General features: G+C 42.8%; 1 protein-coding gene across 2 annotated transcripts in view; it reads right to left on the bottom strand.

Moving 5' to 3' along the window:
* Positions 1 to 23,992, bottom strand: part of zfyve9a (zinc finger, FYVE domain containing 9a) — a 150,163-nt gene extending 126,171 nt beyond the window's left edge. Inside the window, exons 1-3 of one of the 2 annotated variants that reach the window (XM_085982953.1) lie at positions 23,800 to 23,992; positions 21,789 to 21,927; positions 153 to 245 (exon numbers count right to left, since the gene is read on the bottom strand). The gene's annotated coding sequence lies outside the window, so the exon portion shown is untranslated. The remainder of the gene's footprint in view (positions 1 to 152; positions 246 to 21,788; positions 21,928 to 23,799) is intronic. The other variant, XM_085982951.1, reaches the window with a different exon arrangement.
* Between the last annotated feature and the right edge of the window lie 1,455 nt (positions 23,993 to 25,447).

Here is a 25,447-nt window from a genome sequence, read left to right as displayed (position 1 = left end):
TCATCATTCATGGCTTAAAGCTTAAAATGTTGAAAAAACATTTTAAAAACAACGATCTAAAGAGATACAACATTTAAATAAGCGAGTGACCTGTTGAGTACTTTGGTAACAAGGTTACACAACTGCAATTGCTTCACAGTAATTTTGCATACCTGTTCATGCATGTAGGTCACAGCTGTTCTTTTATCCGCTCAAGTCACCTTCCAAGCAGCCAATTGGTTTCTCAGTACTAATGGAGCCTCAACCTGCAAAGTATTTAGTAAATTCAGATGTTTAAGAGTTGCAATCACTCTACATGTAACAAAGCAAAACATATTAACTGAGAATTAAACTTTAGAATGGGTGAAATGTTGTCGGAGTCACTTATTGGAGTGTATAGCATTTAAAAAACTTTAGTGCACTCGGTGTTCCAACTTGTATGCATTCCAACAGATTGTCTGGCTTAGTGAGTTAATACCACATCCAGAGATGAACTTGATAATTACTCGTCTGAGCGTTTCTCCTTCTAATCATTATGTCGTGACCCTTGAAAAGCAGCACATGGTCAGGAATGGACTCTGCTTCATGTCCCTAAAAATAGCCTGCCAACAATCACTGTGTAGGATCACAATGAAGAAGTGCCACTTGGCCAAAGTGCCAGTGAGCTGCTGGTGCCTGTGAAACAATAACCCAACATGAATCAACACCCTCAGGAAAGGGAACAAAACTGGGGGAAATAGGGGAGAAGGTAATTTAACAAAAATCTTGCAGTTTTTATATTATTGGGAGAAAAATATTTGCTTTGCTGACGACTCACTTTCATGTGACATGCTGTGTGAACATCAATAAAACTTTTGTTGGGTGGGGCAGATTTATACGCACAACATAATGTATTTTATTGTGTAATTGAATTGAACTCAGGATATTCGGACCAACAACTTAATTGCAGTTAATTAAAAGTATCCTGATAAAACTTGCATTACCACAGTCAAAAGAGCAGAGAAAAATAATTTCTTAAGGAGCAAGTTTTATTAATCCAGAATTAAATTTTGACATGGGCCAGAATGTGCTACAGTACCTTAACCAAAATCTATTTTTAAATGACCCACCGAGAGTCTGGTCCCAGAGGAAGAAGTTCTGGGACCCAGTTAGAAGATCTGGGAAGAAATCAAAATAAAAAGACAACATGCTTCCCTTGATGAAGATGGGTGTCAGAGGTAAGGCACTGCAGTCACTCGTCCAGTGCAGTTCAATAAGGCCACTGACACATTTCTGTCCACTCAAAAACTAGGAAGTAATCTGAAGAGGCATGAAATTATTTATTTTGTTGTATAAAAGTGCAAGTACAACCAGAGAATAGGAAATAAAGCTTAAAGTACAGCATAAAAGGCTCAATAGCAGCACTCTTGCCTCTAACTGAGATGATTCAAGCCCCACTCAAGACTTAAGCACTTAACCTGGGCTGACACTTTAGGGCAGTACTGAGGGAGTGCTGCACTGCAAGAGGTGCCATCTTTTGGACGAGAAATTAAACCAGGTCATCTACCCTCTCAGTGGGATGTAAAATGTTCCAGGGCACTATTCGAAGAGGAGCAGGAAAGTTCTTCTCATGCCCTGGCTAACAATTAATCCTGAGCCAACACCACTGAAACAGATTATCTGGTCAATTATTTCATAGGAGAACTTCCTGTGCACTAAAATGCCTACCATGTTTCCCTACATTACAATGGCGACTATACTGCAAAACTACCTAGTTGGTAATGAAGCGCTTTGGGACATCCAGGTCACGGAAGGTGACACAGACACAAGTATTTTTTTTCTCTCTTTCTTTCTTTCTTTCAAGGCTCCTAAGCAAGGTTGCATCCTGTGGGCAGATATTAGGCTAGATAAATAATTGGTTGTATTTGCATAGACAAAATGGCCCAGTTTAGAGAAGAGACACTCAATTCAGTGTTCTCATCAGGACAGGCTGAAAGAACTGGGACTTGAGCCTTTTCCTGTCCGTGCTCCACAGTTCATGTGCATAAGGAATACGATATCTCACAAGCAATGAATTCACAAATGAATCTGCCCCATTCACAATTGTGCAGGGTGAAATATACAAGCTAAGTAACTTAGAATTCTATTACTGCAACTATTAAGGGTGTGGGACGTAGATTTTTAAATTGTGGTACATGCACGATACAAGAGGAAACAGTGATCCAAAAGTAAACGATAATAGTACTGATGGAAATTTTTCTATGAAGAACGAGGAGAGGCAATATAAACTAAATGGTACAATTTTAAAGGGGGTGCAGGAACAGAGAGACCTGGGGATATACGTACACAAGTCTTTGAAGGCAGCAGGACAAGTTGTGAAGGTTGTTAAAAAGGCATACGGGATTCTTGGCTTTATAAATAGAGGCATAGAGTACAAAAGCAAGGAAGTTATGCTAAACTACTAAACACTGGTTAGGCCCCAGCTGGAGTATTGTGGCCAATTCTGGGCACCACACTTTAGGAAGGATGTCAAGGTCTTGAAGAGGGTGGAGAGGAGATTTACTAGAATGGTACCAGGGATATGGGACTCCAGTTATGTGGAGAGACTGGAGAAGTGGGATTGTTCTCCTTAGAGCAGAGAAGGTTAAGGGGAGATTTGATAGAGCTGTTCAAAATAATGAAGGATTTTGAAAAATAAGGAGAAATGGTTTCCAGTGGCAGAATGGTCGATAACCAGAGGTCACAGAGTTAAAGTAATTGGAAAAAGAACCAAAAAAAAAAATCTTTATTCAGCAAGTTATGATGATCAGAAGGACAGTGCAAGTAGATTCAATAATGAATTGGATAAATACTCAAAGGGGGAAAAACTTGCAGGGCTACGGGGAAAGAGCAGGAGAGTGGGACTAATTGGATAGAGTATAAAAGGCTCCAAGAGACCAGGTAGGCCTCAGTGCGGCGCGAGTGGTGGCAGGAATCGCAGAGCGGCAAGTATAAAAGGCTCCAAGAGACCAGGTAGGCCTCAGTGCAGCGCGAGTGGCGGCAGGAATCGCGGAGCGGTGAGTATAAAAGGCTCCAAGAGACCAGGTAGGCTTACCAATCTCCGAACTCAGAGAGAAGGAGAGAAGTAAAAAGTAATCGAAGTGTGATGTCACCAGAAAGCAGGTAAGTGATTGGTTGGTGTGTATTTCTCTCTTTTTTTTAAAAAACTTTAACTCTGTGGTTTATAGTTTCTAAAGTCTGTGGTGTAGCAGGGACGGTTTGTAAACCAGGGCCCTTAAATATACCATTTAACTGTAGTGTAATTGGTGGGATCGATTTGATTTAATTTAATTGCAATTAATTAAAAGGTAAGTCATGGCAGGACAGCCCAGTGCCGTGGTATGCTCCTCCTGCGCTATGTGGGAACTCGGACACTTCTCGTGTCCCTGACAACCATGTGTACGGGAAGTGTATCCAGTTGCAGCTACTGGCAGGCCGCATTGCAGTGCTGGAGCTGCGATTGGATACATACCGGACCATTCGCGATGCTGAGGACGTTGTGAATAACACATTTAATCAGTTAGTCACACCGCAGGTAAAGGCAGCACAGGCAGAAAGGGAACGGGTGACAACAGGCAGAGTAGTAGGCGCAGGCAGGTAGTGCAGGGGTCCCCCTGTGGCCATCCCCCTCTCAAACAGATATACCGTTTTGGATACTTGGGGGGGGGGGGGGGGGGTTGGGGGTGGGGGTTGGGGGGGGGGGGTTGGGGGGGGGGGGTTGGGGGGGGGGGGGGGGTTGGGGGTGGGGTTGGGGGGTGGCTTACCAGGGGAAGGCAGCAGCAGCCGCCAACTTCCTGGCACCAGGGGTGGCTCTGCTGCACAGGACGGGAGGAAAAAGAGGGGCAGAGCTATAGTAATAGGGGATTCTATTGTAAGGGGAATAGATAGGCGTTTCTGCGGCCGCAAATGAGACTCCAGGGTGGTGTGTTGCCTCCCTGGTGCAAGGGTCAAGGATATCTCAGGGCGGCTGCAGAACATCTTGGAAGGGGAGGGTGAACAGCCAGTTGTCGTGGTGCATATAGGTACCAACGATATAGATAAAAAACAGGATGAGGTCCCAAAAGCTGAATATAGGGAGTTAGGAGGTAAATTAAAAAATAGGACCTCAAAAAGGTAGTAATCTCAGGATTGCTACGAGTGCCATGTGCTAGTCAGAGTAGAAATAGAAGAATATTTCAGATGAATACGTGCCTAGAGGAATGGTGCCAGGGGGAGGGATTCAAGTTCCTGGGACATTGGAACCGGTTCTGGGGGAGGTGGGACCAGTTCAAACCGGACGGTTTGCACCTGGGCAGGGCTGGGACCGATGTCCTAGGGGGAGTGTTTGCTAGTGCTCTGGGGGAGGGTAGCAAGGATAAAAGCATAAGATAGGAAGGAAAAAAACAAAAGTGGCAGTCAGAGAAATCAACGGTTTAAATCAAACATGGCCCCAGTAAATAATAATTCTAATAGGTCTAAGAGCGTTAAAAAAACAACCCTGAAGGCTTGTGTCTTAACGCGAGGAGCATTCGTAATAAGGTGGATGAATTAGCTGCGCAAATAGAGGTAAATGAATACGATTTCATTGGGATGGCGGAAACATGGCTCCAGGGTGACCAAGGCTGGGAACTCAACATCCAGGGGTATTCAATATTCAGGAAAGATAGGCAAAAAGGAAAGGGAGGTGGGGTAACATTACTGGTTAAAGAAGGGATTAACACAATTGTAAGGAAGGATATTAGCTCTGATGATGTGGAATCTGTATGGGTAGAACTGAGAAATACCAAGGGGGAGTGATAGTGGTATATAGACCTCCAAACAGTAATGCGGAGGTTGGGGATGGCATTAAAAAGGAAATTAGAGAAGCGTGCAAAAAGGGCACAGCAGTCATCATGGGTGACTTTAATCTACATATAGATTGGGCTAACCAAATTAGTAACAATACTGTGGAGGAGGAATTCCTGGAGTGTATACGGGATGGTTTCCTGGACCAATATGTCGAGGAACCAACCAGAGATCAGGCCATCTTAGACTGGGTATTATGTAACGAGAAAGGATTAATTAGCAATCTTGTTGTACGAGGCCCCTTGGGTCAGAGCGATCATAATATGATCAAATTCTTCATTAAGATGGAGAATTAAGTAGTTGACTCAGAGACAAGGGTCCTCAATTTAAATAAAGGAAACTACGATGGTCTGAGGAGCGAGTTGGGTAGGATTGATTGGGGAATGGCACTCAAAGGGTTGACTGTGGATAGGCAATGGCAAACATTCAAAAGACCGCATGGATGAACTACAGAATTTGTTCATCCCAGTTTGGCATAAAAATAAAACAAAAAAGGTGACTCAACCGTGGCAAACGAGGGAAATTAGGGATAGCATAAGATCCAAGGAGAGGACATATAAATTGGCCAGAAAAAGCAGTAATCCAGAGGATTGGGAGCAGTTTAAGATTCAAAGGAGGACAAAGGGATTAATTAAGAAAGGGAAAATAGAATGAGAGTAAGCTTGCAGGGAACATAAAAACTGACTGTAAAAGCTTTTATAGATATGTGAAGAGAAAAAGATTGGTGAAGTCAAGCGTAGGTCCCTTGCAGTCAGAATCAGGGGAATTTAGAATGGGGAACAAAGAAATGGCAGACCAATTAAATACATATTTTGGTTCTGTCTTCACAAAGGAGGACACAAATAACCTCCCAGAAATGTCAGGAAACATAGGGTCTGATGAAAGGGAAGAAATCAGTATTTGTAGGGAAATGGTGTTTGGGAAATTGATGGGATTAAAGGCCGATAAATCCCCAGGGCCTGATCATCTACATCCTAGTGTACTTGAGGAACTGGCCCTAGAAATAGCAGATGCATTGTTGGTCATCTTCCAACATTCAATGGAATCTGGAACAGTACCCATGGATTGGAGGGTAGCTAATGTTCCCCCACTATTCAGAAAACGGGGAATTACAGACTGGTAAGCCTGACATCGGTAGTGGGGAAAATGCTAGAGCCCATAATAAAAAAAGCAATAGCAGAGCACTTGGAAAACAGTGACAGGATCAGACAAAGTCAACATGGATTTACAAAAGGTAAATCGTGCTCGACTAATCTACTGCAATTTTTTGAGCATGTAACTGGTAGAATAGATAAGGGAGAACCAGTGAATGTGGTGTATTTGGACTTTCAGAAGGCTTTCGATAAGGTCCCGCATAAGAGATTAGCGTGTAAAGTTAAGGCACATGGGATTGGGGGCAAGGTATTGACTTGGATAGAGAACTGGTTGGCAGACAGAAAGCAGAGTTGGAATAAACGGGTCTTTTTCCGAGTGGCAGGCAGTGACTAGTGGGGTACCGCAGGGATCGGTCCTTGGACCCCAGCTATTCACAACATATATTAATGATCTAGACGAGGGAACTAAATGTAATATCTCCAAATTTGCAGACGACACAAAGCTGGGTGGGCGTGTGTAGTGAGGAGGATGCCGAGAAACTACAGGATGATTTGGACAGGTTGGGTGATTGGGCAGAAGCATGGCAGATGCAATATAATGTGGATAAATGTGAGGTTATCCACTTTGGTGTCAAAAACAGGAAGGCAGATTATCTGAATGGCAATAGATTGGGAGAAGGGGAAGTGCAACAAGACCTGGGTGTTCTTGTGCACCAGTCGCTGAAAGTAAGCATGCAAGTGCAGCAGGCGGTTAAGAAGGCAAATGGTATGTTGGCCTTCATAGCGAGAGGGTTTGAGTACAGGAACAAGGATGTCTTGCTGCAGTTGTACAGGGCCTTGGTGAGACCACATCTTGAGTATTGCGAGTAGTTTTGGTCGCCTTATCTGAGGAAGGATATTCTTGCCATGGAAGGAGTTCAGCGAAGATTCACCAGGCTGATACCTGGGATGGCAGGAATGATGTATGAGGAGAGATTGGGTCGATTGGGCTTGTACTCGCTGGAGTTTAGAAGAATGAGAGGGGATCTCATTGAAACTTATAAAATTCTGGCAGGACTGGACAGACTAGATGCAGGGAGGATGTTCCCGATGGTCAGGGAATCCAGAACCAGGGGTCACAGTCTAAGGATAAGGGGTAAGCCATTTAGGACAGAAATGAGGAGGAATTTCTTCACCCAGACAGTGGTAAACCTGTGGAATTCTCTACCACAGAAGGCAGTAGAGGCCAATTCATTAAAATATAGTCAAGGAGTTGGATATATTTAAGGCTAAAGGGATCAAGGGGTATGGGGAGAAAGCAGGGACCGGGTACTGAACTTGGATGATCAGCTGTGATCTCATTGAATGGCGGAGCAGGCTCAAGGGGCCGAATGGCCTACTCCTGCTCCTATCTTCTATGTTTCTATAGCTCTTTCAAAGGGCTGGCACAGGCACGATGAGCCGAATGGCCTCCTCCTGTGCTTCTATGAAATCTACAAACTCAAAAATGGCACTCTAACCAGCTTAAAAATCAAACTTTGGGTGAAAAAAGACTAATGGCATTTAGGAGATGGGTCTGCACCCAAAATGTTAACTTTTTATTTGCTCCACAGATGCAGAGTGACATGCAGTGTGGTTCCAGCATTTTCCGTCATACAATTCCAAAATTCATAGGATTTTATGAATAGGAGAGCTGGCAACAGTGTTTGCACTGACCATCACTGGTACTCATTTAAAAAAAAATAGAAACTGCAACCTGTTCACAAGGAATAGCTCCTCACATCTTTTTTGCCGTTTGGTGCTGCCTCCCACATGTTTCCCAGGTTCGGGCAGTGCTCTGCACTCCTTGGCTTGGCATTGCTCTTCTACCACTGTCCTCTGCTGTTAAGACTTCACCGCGGTGCACACTGCCCTGCTCCACTCACCCCTATGGCTTTTGCATAGTAGTTACCTTCATAATTTCCCACCACCCTGATTTGCTCCTCTTCCACAATCTTCACCAGAGTTCGCTCGCTGAAATTTGTGTTTCTTCTTCAGTTAGTAACCTTGGAAATATGCCACGGATGGCCCAGGGTTTATTACCCTTTTTACATTTTGATAAAATCACATTTTTTGAAATTTGAGAATCAATTCTGACTGGTGTATGGGTTGCAGTACCACTCCATTGAGTGGCCTCGGTGCCTTAATCCTCTGAGTAAATGTTCCTTGTGCCACCGATTGCAGGCCCACAGATGCAAATGTACCATGGTTGATTCTGTTGTTCTTCCACTAGCAGCAGAGACAATGATGGATTGGTCCCTGCCTTGTGCGGGTGCCTCTCCGCAGCCTTCCTTCCATTGTTCGGAGTCCACAGATGTTGCACAGACAGAGAGCAGATAAAGGCTGGGAGGAGATAGGCTATCTTTATTGCTTGATTGTGGATTGTTTGTAGTCTCCATTTGTGGTAGACTTATGCACTAGACTGGATGGCTGTAGATTTGGAAAGTCATAAGGCAAAACCTGGTGGAAAATGCTGTGCCCACTGACACTAATTGCACACACTGCCAGGAAATTCAACATCGATCAAATTAGCTCACTGGGAGATATCAAACGGAGAGATAGCGTATTGCGTGTCAAATCTTGGCAAAAGCCTTTTCCAGAGCCAGGAACACTGCCAATGTGCACTCTTTCTTGCTAAAGACTGAAAGGATGTGCTCAGTCATAGCAATTTGTTACTGTTGCTTCTTCCTCTTCTGAACCCTGATTGGTGTGTGTTGAAAAAGTCAAAGATCTTACAGTGATGTTGGAGGGGGTATGTGCTGACTCTCCTGCTGTTTGTTACAGCATTTTGAACTTTTCAGGTCAAGAGGATTGGCAAAGGCATCTGCCCAATTGGTGTAAAAAGGCTTTTGTGCATGTATGCATGTAGAAAACAAGCTGCCCGGTGACTTCAAGGGCATGATAATGGGAACTTGCAGGCCAGATCTAGCTGACAGATGTGTGTTGGAAATCCCTGACTTGCTTTACTAAACACTGCAAATGTTGCATTTATACCAGCAATTCTCAAAGCAATATAACTAAATCCAAAGTACACCAGTCTGCGTGTAATATTGGCACTCACAATTTATTGAGACCACATCTGGAGTACTGACACTTCACGAGATGGTCAAGGCACATGAAATAGCTCAAAGGGTAAATGAATGATACAGGAGTTTTTAAAAAGAGTCGTCCCAGAGCATGGAGCCTAGGTGGCTGAAGGCACGGCCGCCAATGGTGGGGCAAAGGCAGGGGGTTTCACAAAAGGCCACAATCAGAAGAGAATTCAGACAGGGTGGATTGTAGGGCTGTAGAGGGGTTACAAAGCCAGGGAAGGGCGCGGCCATGAAGGGTTTTAAACACAAAGATGAGAATTTAAATTTAAATCGGCTAACTTAATTCATTCTACTAAAAGCTCGAATAGTGAACAGGTCAAAAATAATGAACCAATTAAGTTTGGGGGGGGGGGGGGGGGGGGGTGTAAAAATCAGGATTTCAGCAAACCATCTCCAAAGCAGATCAAGAACACTTACCAATTTAAAGAAATTAACACTTGCAATGGCAATGTGGAAAAAGTGCCATAACAAAAGTACAAAACTACAGAAATTAAAAAAAAGAGTCCTACAAATCAGATTGAGGTTTTCAATATTTGACTAGTTCTGAACATGATAATAACCAAGTACAGTACTGGGAAGTAAGAAAAGCATCTTTACAAATACGTATAGACTACAATATAATTGTTACACTACAAGAACCAGACAGTAATACCCTCCAGTCAGTAACATCCTGAAAAACAAGTTACACCTTAATGTCAAGTACACACATGCTAAATTGCATGCAGCGACTATTTAAAAAAAGTTATGGCCAAACAATATAGTTATCTCAGAATTTGAGTTAATTTGCAGACGCCTTTCAAACAACAAACACTGTCACAAGGTGCCTAAGCAAACCAGAGACCAGGGGAGCAGTAAAATAAATCTGCTGGGATTAGCTAGAAAAAAAATCAAAAAACAATACTTCTCAAAAATCAGCAGCTACAGCTTCCCCTGATGGCTTGGTGCATTTATCCAATGATCAAATCATTTAGACCATCTAGTGCCCAGGTTCGATGTTAACTGACTGGAGGGTAGTGGTAGGAGTACTAGAATTTGCCTGGGTTTGTGGAAACTGGGAGTGGGTAGGGCAAGAGGTAAGGAAGTTTTAAAAAGTTAGCAAGGGTTCAGACTTCTAATCACTATCCAGTGACCCCTACTGAAAGAGTACACAATGCCATCAGGTATTTGACAGTCTCGACTCATGAGCAACAAAGTACCAGAGAGCAAGAGGCAATCACGGGGTCATTCTCTAGCAAGGCGTAAATGCCATCAGAAGGCAAAATGTTGGCAAGATTTATGAACAGCACCTACTCCTATATAGTATAAAAACAAATAACATTTAATACATAAACTTTGTGTATGTGTGTTTATGGTATAAAATGAGAGCTTTAACAGGTAGTTCAGTTCCCTTTTTGAATGATAAAAATCACCACTTGCAAATCTATTGGAAAAATTATAATGAAGGTGTTCTGCCGAGAGAAATGATGTCCTGAAATTCACAATCTGAAAAGGTACACTTGTCCCACAGATAAAGTTTATTCCAATTATACTCCAACTGGGATCACCTCAAAAAACATAGAACTGTCCAATTTACAGTAAGTTATCAAGATAGTTGTACGCTACTTTCACTTCAGGTGATTAAAAAGGGAATCACAAGAACATTAAACAGTTGTATTTTGTGCACTTAATCCCAAACAGAACTGGGATAAGAATATCAAATTCAAGAGACTATTTTTTTCCCCCCAACAGAACATTATTCTTTTCACATTTTATCTCTCAAATTTCTGTTTAACAGCAAGTGATGATATCAGGGAAACTGAAGAAACAATTACTCTACCCCACAGCATTGTGAAGTTCAGCATCAGTAGGTACATTCATTAACACAGACTGTTTCCATGACTTGTCATTTCAGCCAAGTAGATTAAAATCAACTACAGCACCAATTCAGGCTTAGCAAATAGAAATAAAATAAAAGATACAGAAGTTAAAATTCTTGGGCATTTGTTTTAAACAGGAGCATGTGGCAGCACAGCAGAAAAGTGACAAATGTGCCACAGACTTAAACTACAGGAGCTCTCCATCACTTTTTTCAGGAAAGCTGAGTACAGGTGAATCTATACTCTTGTCCACCTCCTCAGAACTGGCTTGCGGTGCCTACTAGTCTTCCCAGGAAGGAAGATGAGGGAGGGGAAAGGGATATTTCTGATTGCTTTTTCAAGCACTGTTAAAAAGCAATGCAAGGTAATATCTTATCACTCACCGTCTAGGCTCCTGTGAAGGATACCAATTTGAGTGAAGTACCAGAGGGCTACTGGCATTATAGAACTGTAACTCAGCATTAATCAATGCCTCCATAAAAGCATTAGAAAATAAGGGAGCTATTTCCCAATAACAAAAGGACACCAGTAATCTCAAGACTTTTCACGTACAATGTAAAGAACTTGTAGCAACAGGAAAAAAAGATTTGCAGAGTGGCAACCTTGGTGAAATGCATTATGCGTCACTGACAAGTGACATCGCAGCAGATTTACAGTAACAGCAGCAGTTTGACTGCATACTCTGAAAAGATAGAATAGGTATACTAGAGTACACACACACCACACACCACACACCACACACCACACACCACACACCACACACCACACACCACACACCACACACCACACACCACACACCACACACCACACACCACACACCACACACCACACACCACACACCACACACCACACACCACACACCACACACCACACACCACACACACACACACACACACACACACACACACACACTTTTCCACTCTTCATAATGCAGCTTTGACAATTACCACTTCTATATACTATATGTCTACTTAAACATCACCAATCCATTTCTCAAAAACAAAATGCTAATACAGGTACTTTGTTCCCTTCACTGAGTGCCACATACCTTCAGCTTCCATCATCTCTTTGGTTACCTTTCCCCTATATACCATGTTTATTTTCTCTACTGAAAATTTGAAAAATTATAAATTCAATAGAGTAGTTGCCGAGTGGCTAATTCATTTGTAAGATTCTGCAGAATTTTAGAAACCACATGGACTTAAACTTTTAATTAAAAAGCACCAAAACTGCTCAATTAAATGACATCTTGCAACTCTTTCACTATATCAAGTTTTTTTTTAAACCAACACAGATGGGTAGCACACACAGTTCCCTTATAATTCCACATCACAACAACCCGAATATGCTCCTGCAAAACGCAAGATCCAGATCAATCTGCAGCATCAAAATAACTCCTCAGGCACCGAACTTCAAAAGCAAAACCAAAAGGCTGCAGACCTGAGCTGGGAGTGAGAGAGATATAAAGGGCACGGCAGAGGACCTGAGCAGGACCCGAGCTGGGAGCAAGAGAGATACTTCTTCACACTCACTGGTCCGTTGTAACAAGTAATCGAAGTGTGACGTCACCAGAAAGCAGGTAAGTGATTGGTTGGTGAGTATTTCTCACTTTTTTTCCCAAACTTGGTCTCTAAATTTAAGTGCCTTGGTGTAGATTAAAAGAAGTGTTCTCCAAATTTTAAAACTAATTAATTGAGATGGGAGACCAGGCAATAATGTGTTGTTGCATGTGGGAGCTGGTGGCCACCATTGAGGCCCACAGCGACCACATCTGCAGCAAACGTTGGCTGCTCGAGGAATTCAGCTCAGAGTTGATCAGCTGGAGTCCGAGCTTCAGACACTGTGACACATTAGGGAGGGGGAGCGTTACCTGGATACTAAGTTCCAGGAGGCAGTCACACCCACTAGAGTAATTACTTCCAATTTGGCCCATGGTCAGGAACAGGAGGGTGTGACTACAAGCAAGGCAGGTATTGGGATCCAGGAGGTAGTGATGGAGGAGCCTCAGCCCTCGGCCTTGTCCAACAGGTACGAGATTCTTGCTCCGTGTGTGGACGAAGGTAGGGACTGCAGGGAGGATGTGCAATCTGACCACAGCACCGTGGTGCAGAGAGTCATTCAAGTCGGGGGGGGGGGGGGGGGGGGGGCAGTAAAAAGAAATGTTGTAGTGATAGGGGACAGTACAGTTAGGGGGATAGATACTGTTTTCTGCAGCCGAGAGCGCAAGTCATGAGCCACATAGGTACCAAATGACATAGGTAGGACAAAGAAAGAGGTTCTCGGGGAGTATGCGCAGCTAGGGGCTAAATTAAAAAGCAGAACCACAAAGGTAATAATCTCTGGATTACTACTCGAGCCAATTTGCAGAGTAAATAAGATCAGAGAAATGAATGAGTGGCTCAAAGACTGGTGTGGGAGAAATGGGTTTCAATTTGTGGGACACTGGCACCAGCACTAGGATAAGAGGAAGCTGTTCCGTTTGGACAGGCTTCACTTGAACCATGCTGGGGCTAGTGTCCTGGCAAATCGAATAACTAGGGCTGTAGAGAGGGCTTTAAACAAAATACGATGGTATGAGGCGCGAGTTGGGTAGGGTTGATTGGGGAATGTTACTCAAAGGGTTGACGGTGGATAGGCAATGGCAAACATTTAAAGATCGCATGGATGAACTACAGAATTTGTTCATCCGTGTTTGGCATAAAAATAAAACAAAAAAGGTGACTCAACCGTGGTTAACAAGGGAAATTAGGGATCGCATAAGATCCAAGGAGAGGACATATAAATTGACCAGAAAAAGCAGTAAACCGGAGGATTGGGAGCAGTTTAGGATTCAGCAAAGGGGACAAAGGAATTAATTAAGAGGGGGAAAATAGAGTATTAGAGTAAGCTTGCAGGGAACATTAAAACTGACTGTAAAAGCTTCTATAGATATGTGAAGAGAAAAAGATTGGTGAAGTCAAGCGTAGGTCCCTGGCAGTCAGAATCAGGGGAATTTCTAATGGGGAACAAAGAAATGGCAGACCAATTAAATACATACTTTAGTTCTGTCTTCACAAAGGAGGACACAAATAACCTCCCAGAGATGTCAGGAACATAGGGTCTACTGAGAGGGAGGAACTGAATGAAATCAGTATTGTTAGGGAAATTGACGGGACTGAAGGCCGATAAATCCCCAGGGCCTGATAATCTACATCCTAAGGTACTTAAGGAAGTGGCCCTAGAAATAGTAGATGCATTGCTGGTCATCTTCCAAAATTCTATAGACTATGGAACAGTTCCCATGGATTGGAGGGTAGCTAATGTTACCCCACTATTTAAAAAAGGTGGTAGAGAAAAAATGGGGAATTATACATCGGTAAGCCTGACATCGGTAGTGGGGAAAATGCTAGAGTCCATTATAAAAGATGTACTAGCAGAGCACTTGGAAAACAGTGACAGGATCGGACAAAGTCAACATGGATTTACAAAAGGTAAATCATGCTTAACTAATCTACTGGAATTTTTTTGAGGATGTAACTGGTAGAATAGATAAGGGAGAACCAGTGGATGTGGTGTATTTGGACTTTCAGAAGGCTTTCGATAAGGTCCCGCATAAAAGAGATTAGCGTGTAAAGTTAAGGCACATGGGATTGGGGGCAAGGTACTGACTTGGATAGAGAACTGGTTGGCAGACAGGAAGCAAAGAGTTGGAATAAACGGGTCTTTTTCCGAGGGGCAGGCAGTGACTAGTGGGGTACCGGAGGGATTGGTGCTAGGACCTCAGCTATTCACAATATATATTAATGATCTAGACGAGGGAACCAGATGCAATATCCCCAAGTTTGCAGACGACACAAAGCTGGGTGGGCGTGTGTGCTGTGAGGAGGATGCCGAGAAACTCCAGTATGATTTGGACAGGTTGGGTGATTATACTGCATCTGCCATGCATCTGCCCAATGTGGATAAATGCAAGGTTATCCACTTTGGTGGCAAAAACAGGAAGGCAGATTATTATCTGAACAGCAATAGATTGGGAGATGGGGAAGTGCAACGAGACCTGGGTGTCCTTGTGCACCAGTCGCTGAAGGTAAGTGATGCGCTATCAATTACTCATAAAAGACAGAGTTAAGAGAGTAACTAAAGGCTTTTATTAACAAAAGAATGAAGGTCTGCCTCGAGTGGTCGACCGGTCCAGAATACAAAGGGGGCTGGGGAGCAGTCACCTTTATACTAGGACTTGTGGGAGGAGTCAGCCGAGGCATGTCCAGGCATGTACACAGTGGAATACAAACAGTGGTTTACCACAGTAAGCATGCAGGCGGTTAAGGCGGCAAATGGTATGTTGGCCTTCGTAGCGAGAGGGTTCGAGAACAGGAACAAGGATGTCTTGCTGCAGCTGTACAGGGCACTGGTGAGACCACATCTTGAACATTGTGTGCAGTTTTCGTCACCTTATCTGAGGATGTTCTTGCCATGGAGGGGGTGCAGCGAAGATTCACCAGACTGATACCTGGGATGGCAGGAATGACGTATGAGGAGAGATTGGGCTTATACTCACTGGAGTTTAGAAGAATGAGAGGGGATCTCATTGAAACTTACAAAATTCTGACAGGACTGGACAGGCTAGATGCAGGAAGGATGTTCCCGATGGTCAGGGAGTCCAGAACCAGGGGTCACAGTCTAAGGATAAGGGGTAGGCCATTTAGGACAGAAATGAGGAGGAATTTCTTCACCCAGAGAGTGGTGAACCTGTGGAATTCTCTACCACAGAAGGCAGTAGAGGCCAATTCATTAAATATATTCAAGAAGGAGTTGGATATATTTCTTAAGGCTAAAGGGATCAAGGGATATGGGGAGAAAGCAGGGACAGGGTACTGAATTGGGATGATCAGCTATGATCTCATTGAATGGCCTACTCCTGCTCCTATCTTCTATGTTTCTACAATGCAGTCAAGCAGAGTCAGCATGGTTTTATGAAAGGGAAATTATGTTTAACAAATTTGCTGGAGTTCTTTGAGGGTGCAACGAGCAGGGTGAATAAGGGTGAGTCAGTGGATGTGGTGTATTTGGATTTCCAGAAGGTATTCGATAAGGTGCCACATAAAAGGTTACTGCATAAGATAAGAGCTCAGAGAGTCGGGGGTAATATATTAGCATGGATAGAGAATTGGCTAACTAACAGAAAGCAGAGAGTCGGGATAAATGGGTCATTTTCCAGTTGGCAAACTGTAACTAGTGGGGTGCCACAGGGATCAGTGCTGGAGCCTCCACTATTTACAATCTACATTAATGGCTTGGATGAAGGGACCGAGTGTAATGTAGCCAAGTTTGCAGATGATACAAAGATGGGTGGGAAAGCAAGTTGTGCAGAGGACTCAAAGAATCTGCAAAGGGATATAGACAGGCTAAGTGAGTGGGCAAATATTTGGCAGATGGAGTATAATGTGGGAAAGTGTGAGGTTATACACTTTGGCAGGAAAAATAAAAAATAAAATTATTTAAATGGAGAAAGATTACAAAATGCTACAGTTCATTAGGGACCTGGGGGTCCTTGTGCATGAAACACAAAAAGTTAGTATGCAGGTACAGCAAGTAATCAAAAAGGCAAATGGAATGTTGGCCTTTACTTCAAGGGGGTTGGAGTATAAAAGCAGGGAAGTCCTGCTACAACTGTACAGGGTATTGGTGAGACCACACCTTGAGTACTGCGTACAGTTTTGGTCTCATTTAAGGAAGGATATATTTGCATTGGAGGCAGTTCAGAGACATTCACTAGGTTAATTCCAGAGATGAGGGGGTTGACTTATGAAGAAAGGTTGAGCCTATACTCGTTGGAATTTAGAAGAATGAGAGGTGATCTTATTGAAACATACAAGATACTGAGGGGGCTCGACAAGGTAGATGCAGAGAGGATGTTTCCCCTCGTGGGGAAATCTAGAACTCGGGGGCATAGTTTCAGAATAAAGGGTCGCCCTTTTAGAACCGAGATGAGGAGGAATTTCTTCTGAGGGTCATAAATCTGTGGAATTCTCTGCCCCAGAGAGCTGTGGAGGCTGGGTCATTAAATACATTTAATGTGGAGATACAGATTTTTGCAAGATAAGGGAGTGAAGGATTATGGGGAGCAGGCATGGAAGTGGCTTTGAGCCCAAGATCAGCCATGATCTTATTGAATGGCGGAGCAGGCTCGAGGGGCCAAGTGGCCTATTCCTGCTCCTATTTCTTATGTTATGTTCTTAAAACAATAAATGCGGTGGTTTGAAAAAAAATCAGGTTACATAGGAAAATAGGAATTGCTGAACGAAAAAAGGCTAAGTTCACCTTCTACCATCCCAATAGTCACATGGTACATCAATAATGGCATTATTCACTAATTATAGCAATCAATCTCTATCAATTGATCTACAACACACCCAGACACGAGGCAACAAAACCCCCAGTGGTGAAAAGCTTTGGGAACCATAGAGCCAAAGTCATCTGCTCCTCCCGAGCATGCTGCACTTACCATACGTCATCTCAAATTACTCATACACTGTACCCCAAAATGTTAAATCCATTTAATTCGCACTTGAATGAATCAAAACTTCTTCCACCGTCTCCCAAGGAAGCCTGTCCCACAGATTTACCATTCGCTCACTGATATGTTTCCGTAGAGTATCTGCAATTCCCTCCCTTGTTTCCCTTAAGATTGGCTGTTCTGCAACCATGCTGGTAGTTATGTGACTAGATGTTACAACCTATCTCTGCAAAACCTTGTGGGTGGGTGGTATGTGTGGGTGGTATGAGAGAGTGGTGGGGGCGTGTGTTCATTTTAAATCCATGGCCCTAATCACCACGAATAATTATAACTCTCCCCAAGTTATTCGGTATCACAATTCCCACGGCATTCAATCAATGGCATTTTTAATCGGGACACCTCCCCTACACGTACTCGTTTCTGCAAACATAAAATTACACTTTTTTTAAAAAAACACTAAAAAATATGCTTTTGTTTCTACATCAGATGCATTTCACTGCCAGGAAAGATGCTTGCAATTTCCAGGTTGTTTTGTTCCATTTATATTTTACTCGTCTTCCACCATAGCAGAACAGGTGTATCAAATTGCACTCCACCTGAATGCATGATAAAGTCTGAGAAAAATTCCTGCTCGTCACGATCAGACAGGAAGGATCACAATTTGAGTATAACACTAGGAATAGGCTCTTAAGATACAGCAGAATTTTTCTTCTACTGAATCCTCAGAACAGGTTGAGTAATCAAAATGAATGATGGCAAATTATAAGCTGAGCGACATTTCAAATAATGATGTTTACAAGAATCATGTAAAATACAAGTTTACAGTTTAGAGAAGTTCTAATAAGGAATGACTATGGAATTTACTGTAGTTTAGGGCTCCAATTCAAAATTTACATATTCCAGTTACATGGACAATTCTAAATACTACAGCACAGTTGTTACACATTTAACTTCCTACCTAGTGAGCAATATAGACACAGATTAAGGGTGCAAATGTTTAATAGATCATATGCTGTAACATTTAGGACCCTATGTTTATGTATAAACAGCTAATTTTACAGCCACTGATCTAACCTAAATACCTTATAAACAGCACTCAAAAGGATCTTATTTTAGGTACTGCTTCAGAGACGGGGAAGAAGGCAGTGAAATCGTATCATGAATACTAAAAAATGCACAATTTATTCTGACTATTTGCTCCAAGATACAGCAAGGGATCAAATGGAGTCAAACTTTATGTTCCTGTTAAATTATCATGGGTGCTGCTATTGCACCTATGATCTGCATGGTTCCAAAAGGTCTGGTATAATTATAAATATTTTATTCAAATGAGCTTTCACAAATCTTTGATGCAGTCCATCATTAACCGGTGATCAATTTTAGGCTGATCTGGAGGCATTTTGTCAATGTGAATCAGAGACACAGTGAAATAATTAAAAGGATTGTTGTGTAAAATAAGAAAACTAACATTCTTAAAAAACTTCTGAATTTCACTGCAACAGTTCAATCTGCGGTTTGGTTCTCCTCAAAGTAACCACAAGTGGTTTCACATCTACACTACAGTCTATAAATAAGGAGATAGGAAATCGGTCCAAAATCAATTTAAAAATCAAAGGAAGAAATAACTAGAACCAGAAAAAGATTTTACCTAAACATCAATTTCTGTGAAATAATAGTGCAATTTCCATCAAAAGGTGCAGTCCAGGCTGTATCCCACAATGCACGATACAAAAAAGTACAGGAAACTCTCCTTTAACCGGCACCTAAAATATCCAGAAACCTCTCTTAACCGGCAAAATTCAGGAGTAGGTTCAAGTTAGTTTTACTATATATTAGTGGCTGTGTAACTGGGGTTCCTGGATCTGTGGCCGTGTAACCGGGGTTCCTGCACCTGCGGCCGTGCAACAGGGACGCCTGGATCTGTGGCCGTGTAACCGGGGCTCCTGCACAAGTGCCGTGTAACCGGGGCCCCTGCACCTGTGGCCGTGTACGGGGCTCTCGTACCTTGGTAAGTATACCTCTCTGTAATCCAGATTTTTTGATCAACCAGCACCACGCCGGTCCCGGATAAAAAAAAAAGTTTCCTGTACTATATGTACCATTAGCCAAAACAAGCATAAGCAGCCTAGATGGTCACAGAATAAAAATGGTTATATTTGAAGAAAAGCATTTCTGTACAAATATTCCCCAGACAACTGGTGTTGCAATCTTTGATCTGCATCCCTGATGCCCAACATGATGGGAGAGCTAATGTACAAACAGGATTTAAAAATGTCACTACAATAGCTTCTGGCCAATCTTCAGTTACCACTTAACTACCAGCAGTGATTTAAATTGTACCATTTGGTTCACAGCAAAAATAGAGCAGGTGCTCTTCACTTCCATCCTCAAAAATGGTGCATTGCCACCCTTTTAAAATGCAGACTAAACTGTAAATTAAACCAATTCAATATTTTCTGACAATTTAAGATCTTGAACATGTTCTGCACAGCACTACCTGCAGAGGTCTGCTATAACTATCAACAGTCTCTTGTAAAAAACATGCACTACAAGTCAGAACACAACACTCTGGTCCTTCAGTGAGCAATTCAGCTTATTTCTCAGCATCTCTGTATTCATTTTCATGGGTTTACAATTTATTTTGGCGTTAATCTAACCGCAGTAAAATGCATTTTTTAAAACAAACTAAAAATAAAGTATTCCAGGTTGCATACAATCAAATGCATCAACAACAACTTGCTTTTATATACTGTCTTTAACGTAGTAAAGCACCCCAATGAAGCTTAATAAGACAAAAGTGGACACCAAGTTAGGAAGGATGACAAAAAGATTGGTCAAAGAGGTGGCTTTTAAAGGAGGGTCTTAATGGTGCAGAGGTTAAGAGAGGGAATTCCAACGCATAAGACAGACAGCTGGAGGCTCGGCCTCCGATGGTGACACGGAGTGGGGTGGCTGCACAACAAGCCAGGAGTCGGAGGAATGCACAGTTCTAGGGATGGGGGGTTATAAAGCTGGAGGAGATAACAGAGATAGGGAGAGGCAAGGCCATAAAGGAATTTCAACAAAGAGAATTTAAAATTGGAGGCGTTGAAGGATTAGGACAGGGCTGATGGGTGAACGGGATTTGGTGCAGCTTAGGATACAGGCAGCAGGGTTTTGGATGCGCTGCAGTTTACATGGGGTGGACGATGAGAGGCTGGCCAGGAAAACATTGGAATAGTCGAGTCTAGAGGGGATAAAAGCATGGTTTAGGATATTCAGCAGATGGGCTGAAACGGGTGGAGGCGGGCAATGTTAAAGGTTAGAGGTGAAATGTGGCTTTTGTGGGGTTGGAAGTTCAGCTCGGGGTCAACTAGAATGCCAAGGTGTCAAACCGTATAGTCCAATGCGAGACAGCAGCCAGGGAAGAGGGGTTGACTCAGTGACTAGTGTTTGTGATGGGGGCCAAAGACAATGGCTTTAACTGGTGAAAACTGCCACGCATCCAGGACTGGATGTCATACGAACAGTCTAACAACGTAAAGGCAATGGGGATCAAGACAGATGGTGGAGAAGTAGAGCTGGGCGTCATCAGCATACATGTGGAAGCTGACCCCACATCTTTGGATAATGTTACCAAGGGGCAACATGTAGATGAAGAGGAAGGGATCAACGATAGATCCTTGGGGGACTCGGTAGATAACGGTACAATTGGATATCCCAAGATACTGATGGTAAAATTAAATTTTACTACAACTTAATCCATCTCATTTACCCAGTAGTGAAATTGAAGTTTTATATTTATTGTATCCCAAAGACAAGAGTAAGTTTTACTGCTAAAAATAGACTGAGAAATGCCATTCAGCTCATTAGTTCTACATTAGTCCACATGTTGTTCTTAACTTCATTTGCCCTGGAAGCTTCCACAGTAGAATTTGCTCGTTATCTTTTGAAGGAACCTAAAGACTCCAAATTTACTGCATTAATTTATGCAAGGTGGTCTCCAATCACCTGTTTAGCATGCACTTTCAGCCATATCTTCAATTAATTTCAGATAACTTATTAGCTTCAACTTTAATCACTTAAAAAAAACATTCTAGTGGTTTGCTTATTCAAAAAACATTTCATGGAATCAAAATACAATGTACAAGGCAGCAAGTTCTTCAACTGCAACCATCTACAATAATCCCATTTTCCTTTGGTGTCATCGAACCATAGAATGGTTACAGCACGGAAGGCGGCCATTCGGCCCGTTGAGCACCTGCCAGCTCTCTGCAAGAGCACCTCAGCGAGTCCCACTCCCCTGCCCTTTCCCCGTAGCCCTAAAAATGTTTTTCTCAGGTACTTATCCAATTCCCTTTTGAAAGCCGTGATTGAGTCTGTCCCCACCACCCACCCAGGGTCAGCCTTGGCTCAGCAGTAGCATGCTCACCTGGTGGTCATAAATTCGAGTCCCCTTCCAGAGACTGGAGCACATCATCTAGGCCGACAATCGAGAGCAGTACTGAAGGAGTGTTGTATTGTTGGAGGTGCTGTTCGAATGAGACATTTAACCAAGGCCCATCTGCGCTCTGCAGGTGGACATAAAAGATCCCATGGTACTATTTAAAAAGAGGAGCAGGGACCTAACCCTCAACCAACATCACTAAACCAGATTACCTGGTCAATGTCTCATTGCTATGTGAGGGACCTCGCTGTGCATAAATTGGCTGTCACATTTCCCTACATTACAAAGTACTTAATTAGCTGAATAGTGCTTTGGGATGTCATGAGATGGTGAAAGACACTTTACAACTGCAAGTTCTTTATTTCTTTTCCTGTATCTTCTCCACACACTTGTACAATTCCCTTTTAAATTGTGTTATAATCTCTGCCTCAATAACCACTTGTGGTAAAGCAGTCCCATATTCTAATCACCCTCTGAAAAAAATCTTCTAACCTTTGTTTCCACCGCGCCCCCCGCCTTCTACCACCAATCATAAATGTATTTCCTCATTACCAACTCAACCATCAGGGTGGGTGAAATATCTATTTACTTTCTCAAAATCTTCAATTTTGAAAGCCTATATTTCCACCTTAAATCTTTGCTGTTCTAGTGAAATAAACCACAATTCTCCATACATTTCTTCATAAATCACAATCGCCATCACAGCCTTTCAAAATCTTAAACCCAAACTGTAATCCATATTAAAATTACAAACTTAATTTCTCAACCCTATAACAAGTGGCGTAAATCATTCATGGCACATACCAAGGTTAAAAACCTACCAAATTCACCTACTGCAGATTAATATCTCAAACTTAAATACTCACTCCACGAAGTAGCCTGACTTGCTTTACGTACTAAATTCATAGAACTCAGAACTAGCACTGCATCAGCAACCCCATTCTGGTGACAGAAAACTGTTTACTACAAGCTTTTTGTTCCTTTCCAGCAATAAATCGGACAAACTAGCTTTTGTCGAGAAGAATTGCTTTATATTCAACAATTCCGGAAGGAAGATAAAATTTGACAAGGGCCACTCCACTCACTATTTTGTAGCTTTCGGTTCACTTGTATGTAGTTTTTTTTATCTCCAAAAAGAAAAAAAACATACGCAATGAACCTCCAGCTTTACACAAAACCATTCCCATAATTTACAACATTTATGAACAAAGTTGCTGAGAGATAGAATTCTTCTCTAGACATAGCAGAGGGGAAAACACATACTGAAGCCAACCACTGATATTTTACATTTGTTTCGGGTCCGAAAAGCATCCTGCAATATTTATCCCTGTCGTTATTTGCAGTTTACAACAGAAACCCCGAGGTGAATAATGAGAAAACTTATAGCACGATCCTGCGGCACATTTTGGGGGAGGGAAAGACGGTAACAAGTCGCCTCCTCCCCACGGTTAGGAGTTCAACAAATCTGCACTTGGGAAATGCCAATGAAGCCTACGTGTCTTCGGAAGGTGCGAAACAAATACACAAGAATACAATTTACAGATACGCTCATCAACTAAAGCCGAGTCCAATGAATTCGTTGTCAAAATGCAGCAGCGGTGCCGTAAAGTCCAGGGCACAATTTACACCCTTCAAAATAAATGACTGCTCTCCCCTTCTATTGCTGTGCATGATCGATTTAATCCACAGCATTTAAATCTCGGGCTGGTAACAAAATTCAAATATTTGCAGCTTACTAGACACCATCCCCCCCTACCCCCAAGACAAAAAAAAACCCCACCGTGTTAATAAAAGTAAACGGTGGACTATTCTTGCACTGTGCCTTCCTAGGCCCAGCCGAAGCATCGGAGTATGTGCTTCACTCATATCCGCAAAGCACAGGCTGGCCCACGGCAGCGATCTCCTCGCCAGTCGCATTATCCACCGAGCCTTTGGGCTCGGAGGGTGGCCAGCTCAATCCAACCGTTCACATTGCTTCTGGCGCTTTCTTCCTTACCAGACGCGGGCTCATCGCTTCTTATGCAGGGTGAAGATGTCGCCCGGCCACACTGGTGTGGCTTTTATTCGCTCTGCATCTCAATGGCCGAAATCCGCAGCATTTCCCAGCTCCACCGTCGCCACCAAACTCAACAGCCATCCATCACGCGCTTGACGTTTGGAAAATACGAGCACAAACCCTCCAACCGCCAATCCGACCGCACCATCCAATCTGACCAATCAGCGCTCGCTATCTCCCACACCCACCGCCCACTCCCTATCGTCGACCAATAGCAATCTTCTCCACAATCGCGGCTGAGCAAAGCGCCAATGACAAGGCAGGTTTGAAATGGCCGACTCCCATTGGCACAGATCTTATCTGCTTTTTGGGGACCAACCAATCGAATCTGTACTCCCCGCCAAAGCAGTTCTGATGAAGGATTTGTTGCGAATGGTTCCAGCCGGCTTGGTGCATTTGTTGTTTCGCGTTTGTTAAATGTGCACGAGGGAGAAGAGGAAAGAATCACAATCACGGAAATACAAAAAATAAATAAAAACATCCCTTATAGTATTCAACCAACATCACTAAAACACTAAATCTGGACATTGCTGTCTGGGCGCTTGTTGTGCGCAAATTGGTTGCAGCGTTTCCTGCAGTACAGCAGTGACTGTACAAAAAATTACTTCATTGGCTGTAAAGTGCTTTGGGATCTCGTGAGGTCATGAAAGCACTATATAAATGAAAGTTCTTTATTTATTTGTCGGTGCACCATGCTTTTTACCCAGAATTAAAAGTTAAAATTAAAGATAATTCCATTTTAACAGTCTTTGCCCACTTTCTTACTCTCTTAGATTACCTGTGGCATGTCTCGGCAGCAGAGGCGAAGAGTTAGGGGTAGAGACAGTAAGTATTACAAGATTGCAATAAAACACTCATGAGGTAACAGGTGTGAGGAAGGAAACTTAGCACTGAACAAGCAGCATGTCACGGTCCTGGATTTAACCTCAGGTGGCAATTCAGAAGGTTAATAGAGTTAGGTGCGGTGGTACATAGGAGTTTATGGGAATCAAAAAGGATGACTTTGTTTTTTCCAGCATTAAGCTTGAGGAATCTCGACAGATTCAGTAATTAATATGCAGTAAGCAGTTGGAAAGATAAACAACTGCTTTGGAATCAAGAAGCAGAAAGATAAAGCTGAGTATCATCAGCATGAATATGGAATCAGAAGTAACAGTCTTCCTTTCCTGTTGAGAAGTGCTTGGTTGCCATTTGGCACCACTCTGCAGTGAAATAGCCAAGATCAGGAGCTGCGAGTGGAAAATCAAACCAGTGCCACATCATTGCTTAAGAACATGATTTTAGCACAGTTTACTGGAGTCCTAGGTTTTGTTGGTACCCTCCCCTCCTTGGAATGCTGAACAGTCTCCCAGTCTGGAATAATGTTTCAATCTTTTTGGGGGAATAATGTTTCAATCTTTTTGGGAAAATTCTGTTGACTGGGCAAGGGTAAGAGGGTTCTGAATCCAGTCATGCACGGATCCCAGGAAAAGCTGTGCTTCCGACAACTGAAGAAAATATTTTGATTCTCGACATCTTTACATAAACTTGAGGTCATCTAAAACTCAGTTGCCCGTGTCCTAACTTGCTGACCTACATTGGCTCCCAG

This window comes from Somniosus microcephalus, chromosome 3 (assembly GCF_052327205.1).
Source record: "Somniosus microcephalus isolate GS21.2 chromosome 3, FLI_Smic_1.0, whole genome shotgun sequence".
Classification (NCBI taxonomy): Eukaryota; Metazoa; Chordata; class Chondrichthyes; order Squaliformes; family Somniosidae; genus Somniosus; species Somniosus microcephalus.
Note: the sequence above shows the minus strand (reverse complement) of the source record. Positions and strands in the feature narration are given on the sequence as shown.